Below are 6,036 nucleotides of genomic sequence, written 5' to 3' on the forward strand. Positions count from 1 at the left end.
ATATTTATATTTTAGAACTCCTCCATAGCTGTGATCACTAGAATCAGTTTCTACAATATATGTGAACTTTTTCTTTTCATCTGGGAAATATAGTTTTGGTAATTTTTTACACATATTTTTTATCTTCTGTATATGTATTTTATCCTTTTCGTCAAAATGATATTCTATATCCTTTTTTAATTTTTTCTGTAATGGTTTTAAGTTTTCTGCTAATTTAGGAATATATTCTCTTACTTGGTTAACCAATCCTAAAAATGATTGTAACTTCTTTTTTGTATCAAGTGTTTCATTTAAGTTAATTATTTTTTGTACTATATGGGTTTGCATTTTTATTCCGTTTTTGTCTATTTGTATACCTAAAAATTCTATTTGATTTTTCATTACTTCTGCTTTCTTTTTACTTAAACTTATTCCTGATATTTCTACAATGTGTATGAATTTTTCTAGTAGTTTTATATGTTCGTTCTCTGTTCTAGAATATAACAGTATATCATCTATATATATTATACAATTTTCTAATTGGTTAAAGTAGTTATCCATAAAATGTTGATATCTACCTGGTGCATTTTTATATCCAAATGGTAATACATTCCATTCATAAAATCCTTGTGGTACTGTGAATGCTGTTAACTTCTTAGATTCGTCTTCTAGTTTTAAATGGTAAAATCCTGATTTACAATCAAACTTACTGAAATAGTTATATCCTTGTATTTGTCTGATTTTTAGTATTTTATTTGGTATCGGATAATTATATGTTTTTGTTTTTGCATTTAAATTTCTATAATCTATAACCATACGGCTTTTTCCTCGTTTTTGCTCACTATGCTTATTTACTATAAATGCCGGGCTAGTATGTTTACTATTACTTTCTTGTATGTACTTATTGTCTAATAATTCCTTTATATGCATTTTAAATTCTGTTAAATCATTAAAATTGTATTTTAAAGGTTTTTGTGTTATTATGCTACTTTCATCTATTAGTTCAATCTTTATTTTTGTTTTATGTTTTTCCCATCCTCGGAGTGGATTATCATTATATAGTAATTCTAATTTATCTTGTAGTAATTTTATTTTATTTATTGAGAAAATGATTATTTCTATATTATGGTTGCTTTGTATTACATTTTCTAATTTTTGGGTAATCTTTTCACTTCCTTTAATCCAGGGTGTTGTTTTTCTTACTTTATTATTTACTCTTTTTGCTCCTAATTTTTGTTTACACGGGGTAGTAAACCACCAATGTGTTTTTGTTATTATATGTGGGTATAATTTATCTAAAAATGGCATTCCTAATAATATATCTTTATTTGTGAATTCATAACTATATATTTCTTCTATGGTTAATATTTTATCCCATATTTGTATCTTTATATTTCTTGCTTTGTATGTTATCATACTTCCCTCATTATTGAATCCTGTTACTACTATGGGGTTTTTTAGCTTTTCCCATTTACTTTCTGGTAAACAATTATGTCTACACATGTTAGCTTCTGCTCCTGTATCCATCATAGGTGTATAGTATCTATTATAATATCTTTCTACTATTATCTTGGCAAGTATGTATATCTTTGGCATTATATCAAAGTTCTTTTTATTATTATTTTCTTATTTTCATAACTTATCGTTAATTGTCTATCTTCTAATTTATATGGTTTGACTTTTTCTAACCATTTTATTCCTAGTGTAATGTTTTTATCGCCTTGATATATTTTAAAATTTATTAATATTGGTATTCCTCCAATAATTAATTCTTTTTCAGTTGTTTCTTCATTTTTTCTTAACGCTTTTGGTAGTTCTGAATTTTGCTGTTCTATTGTCACTATCTCTTGTTCTGGTATTAATTCTCTTATAACATAATTCTCTTCCTGCCCTGTATTTATTAATATTAAATATTTTCTTTGGTCCATTATTCCTGTTATATAATAATGGTGTGGGTTTATTTCTTCTATTTTTTGTTCTATTAATTTTTGTGGAGTTATATAATTTATTCTTCTTGATGTACTTCTTGATGTACTTATTCTTGATGACGTTTCTGGCATTTCATTATTTGTTCGTTTTGACGTGCTTAATCTTTCTTTTACTATTTCTAAATCTTCATCCATGTCCATTTCCGTATAACTGTAATCATTGTTGTCTATAACTGATACTATTCTTTCGAATGGATTTTCTATTTTTATTTTATTTATTTTATTTTTAGCTGTTATCTTATGTTTTGTTGTTAAGACATATAGATTTTTACATCTTGCTGTGAATATTTTACTTCCTGGTGCTAATTCTATTCCAGACATTTTCCAGTATAGCACTAATGATTTATCTATATTTTTATCATCTATTGCTACTGAATAGTTGGCACTTACTATAAATTTAAATTTTTGGTATATTAAGTTACCTCTTACGGCACTTATTATACTCTTTTCTATAGGTTGTACAATTCTATCATCTGCCAAGTATATTTCTATAGGGGTATCTATTCCTTCCCTAAAACATGCTTTTATTAGGATCTCCGTTCCTCCTAAGTGTACATATTTTATTGGATTTTTTGCTTTTATATCTTGTATTTCTTTATTTAGTAGTCTTTTATTTAAAATTGGTATTTGTGCTTTACCTTTGATGTATTTACAATCTATTATATGTTCTCTTTGGCTTACTACATAGTATTCTTCTTTCTGTCTTTTAAACCAATTCTTTATTGTTGGTACTTCTAATATTTTGTCTATGCTTAGATCCAATTCTTTTCCTTTTATTTGTTCAAATATATTAGCGTCAAATATTATTTTTTGTTCTGAAGATTGTTCATCTTGGTGTTCTTCTTGTTGTATAATTTGTATATCTTTTTTCAGTCATTACTTTCTTCGTCTGATTCCTCTATATTATTGTCTATTTCTTTTTCATTTTCGGGGAACTCGTTTTCTGATATCTCATATATGCTGTCTTCACTGCTTAATTCATAATCTACATATTCTATTTGTGTATATTTATCATTATCTATCATTATTTCGGTAATTTGTTTTTTCTTTGGGTGTTTTTTGGTAATCTACAATCTTTGGCTAAGTGTCCTAGCTTTCCACAATTATAGCAAGTACATTCTGTTAGTTTTTTCTTTTTCCTATATGGTTTTTTATGTTTATAATTTTTTACATAATATCTTCCTCTTGGTTTCCTATATTTATATTTTGAATATTTTGATTTAAATTTCTTTCTCTTTCCTTCTTTTTTGTAATATTTATCTGTGCAGCCAAATTGGGGTGCTATTCTACTTTTGCAGCATGCCAAATTTTTTACTAATATTTTATCCATTTTGATATTTTCTTTATACTTTTCGCATAATTCTATAAACCAGTTTTGTAGAAATTTTATTCGAGCTCCTAGAGTATCTGCTAGTTCTGCTTCATTCCAATTTTTTATTATTTTTGAGCTAAACGGTTCTGGTAATTTTGTAAAATATAATTTTCTTATTTCCTTACTTTCATCTGGACTATATGTTCCTTTATAATAATAGTCTCTAAATGCACAAGTATATTCGTCTATATAACACATATTACATATTGCTAATTTTGTCATCAAATTTCTATTTGTAGTTTTTTCTTTATTTTGTTCTTCTACTTCTGTTGTCATACTACTAAACTCATTTCTTATTGCTATTTCATATTTATTCAATATATCTGTCACTGTTGTTGCTGTTGTTCCATCAAGTTTTTTATTACTTCTTAATGTATCTAGGCTTTCACTTGATAAATTTTGTAACCATAGTTTTACCGTTCCTATAAGTGTTCTTTCTATATATCCTGGTGTTTCAGCTATTGCAATTTTATTATCTATTAGTTGTTTGGAGATGTACCCTATCCATAATTGGATTGTTTTATTTATATCTGCTACACAATCTAGATCTAAAAAATTACATTGTTCAGTTATCTGTCTTGGTGTCCATTTCCTATTTAGCCTTTTATCCCATAATGTTTTATTTCTATCATATGAATCATAACTTACTCTGTAATAGATTGGGTTTAGTTGTCTTGGATTTTTTACTCCTGATGTGCTTGGTTTATCTTCGATCATATCTCCTGTATTTATTTCTGGATTTGTTTTCATCTTTTCCGTTTTTTTCTATTAGTTTTGTGTATGTTTCACTTGTTTCTGAATAGTCTTCTCCTAGATTTGTGTCGTTATCACTTTGGTCATTTATTTCGTTCATGCTTATTTTTGGTGCATTATCCTGTATTTCTTCTAACTGTAATTTGAACTTTTCTATCTCATTTGTCAGTTTTAGCTCTTGTTCTTCTTCTTTACGTTTTTCTTTTTCTTTTAGTTTATTAGCGTATAACTGTTTTAGCATTTCTAATTCTTTTTCTAATTCTGTTATCTTAGTGTTTTTTACTTCTTTTATCTGTTGTATTTTTTCTTTAGCTTGCTGTTGTATTTCTTTTATTTCTCTTTTTCTGTCTATTTCTTCGTTTTCTTTTGTTATTCTAACCATTGCGGTTAAACTATCTTCTAGTTTTACAGTTTCTTTTTCTAACATTAAGTTCAGGTTATTTCCTATTTTCTTGTATCTTCTTCCTAAGTTGGAAAATATTATTGTTATTTTTAATCCTTCTGGATTTTCATATGTTTTCGCTTCTAGTGCGAACTCTTCTTTATTCATCTTTTCTTTTTAAGATAGCAAATATATTTATATTCTGTTTTAGATATTATATCGATTAATTCAGATAGCCTAGCTTTGTTTGTTTTTGTAATACTTAGGTATTCATATTCTAGGTATAGTTTTTTCAGTTTCTTCCTTATTTTCCTTGATTTTTTAATTATTTTAATCTGTGTATTTTCTGTAATTGTCTCACTGTTTATAGTATTTTTTGCAGATTTGTACTATTAATGTCAGTGTTCCTTTCCATGGTTTTGTTTCTTAAAGTATATGTTTATTTGGGGGGGGGGTCATTTTAATAGGAATAGGATCTTTTAGCATTTTAATAGTGCGATGTATACCTGCTGATACATATATTCATTGTTTTAATATTTGTAAGAATTATTGTTTTTCTGTGTTGATAAGTCTCAAGATTATCTCTATAAAATCCAATTTCTTTCTCTATAGTTAATAAAGCTTTATTACGTAATCTATTATATTTAATTATATCTTTGCAGGTTTTAATATTGTGTTTAACACAATCTATTTTTCTATTTATGTTACTGAGGTTTTTAAGAAGTTTCCATTTCTGGGTGTTATAGAATCTTATGTAATGAAAAGTGTTATGTTTCATTTATAAACAGATTTTATTAACTTGATATGTGATCATTAATCTGAATATAAATCTAATTCATATAGATCTAATATATCTATTTCTTGTGATACAATTAGTTCTGTAAATGCTTGTTCCATTACATATATTATTTCAAAAGTAACTAAAATATCATAAATTTTTCTTTTAACATCGTTATTAAGTCTGTTAAAGATATATAATATAAGTATTTTGTAGTCAATATTTTCTTCTAATAAATACGTGTGGTTGTTCATTCAGATTTACTATTTATCCTTATCATGTGTTTACTAAACATATTCCCTCTAACCTCTTTGTTTATCATAGAGTTTATCATATTTTAATAAGTTATACTGAACAATCTTTTCTGGTCACTACCATGTTTTTCATGCTTCAATCATTTACCCTAACAGCGCCTCAACTCTGTGTACTCCCCTAAACGGCTTCCTTGCCTACTGGTTTCCACTTTAGGATGGCATAGTCTGGGCTTAACTACTCTCAGCATTATTAGACAGGCAAACTTTCTCAAGATGTTCTTTATAACAGTACTATAACATGATAAACAATTATGATATTCAAGAGATTATAAGGAATATAAGAGTTTAGTTAAACATGATTATGAATAAACTTACCTGGTTTTGTAACTCGTTTGAATGCTCCATAGCTTTCAGAAGTTTGTATATAATCAGATATTTTATTGAGAGAAGATAAGAGAGAGAAGGTGAGTATGAGGATGTCCCTTCTTCCTCGGATTTACATTATATATATAGAAAATTAAAACGACTCC

The 6,036-nt window shown here is 26.8% G+C and overlaps 1 pseudogene; it reads right to left on the reverse strand.

Annotated features, from left to right (window-relative positions):
- Window positions 1-3,452: 3,452 nt before the first annotated feature.
- On the reverse strand, window positions 3,453-4,642 carry LOC138870127 (uncharacterized; annotated as a pseudogene).
- Between the last annotated feature and the right edge of the window lie 1,394 nt (window positions 4,643-6,036).

The sequence above is a fragment of the Nicotiana sylvestris genome, chromosome 6 (genome assembly GCF_000393655.2).
Source record: "Nicotiana sylvestris chromosome 6, ASM39365v2, whole genome shotgun sequence".
NCBI classification, from domain to species: Eukaryota; Viridiplantae; Streptophyta; class Magnoliopsida; order Solanales; family Solanaceae; genus Nicotiana; species Nicotiana sylvestris.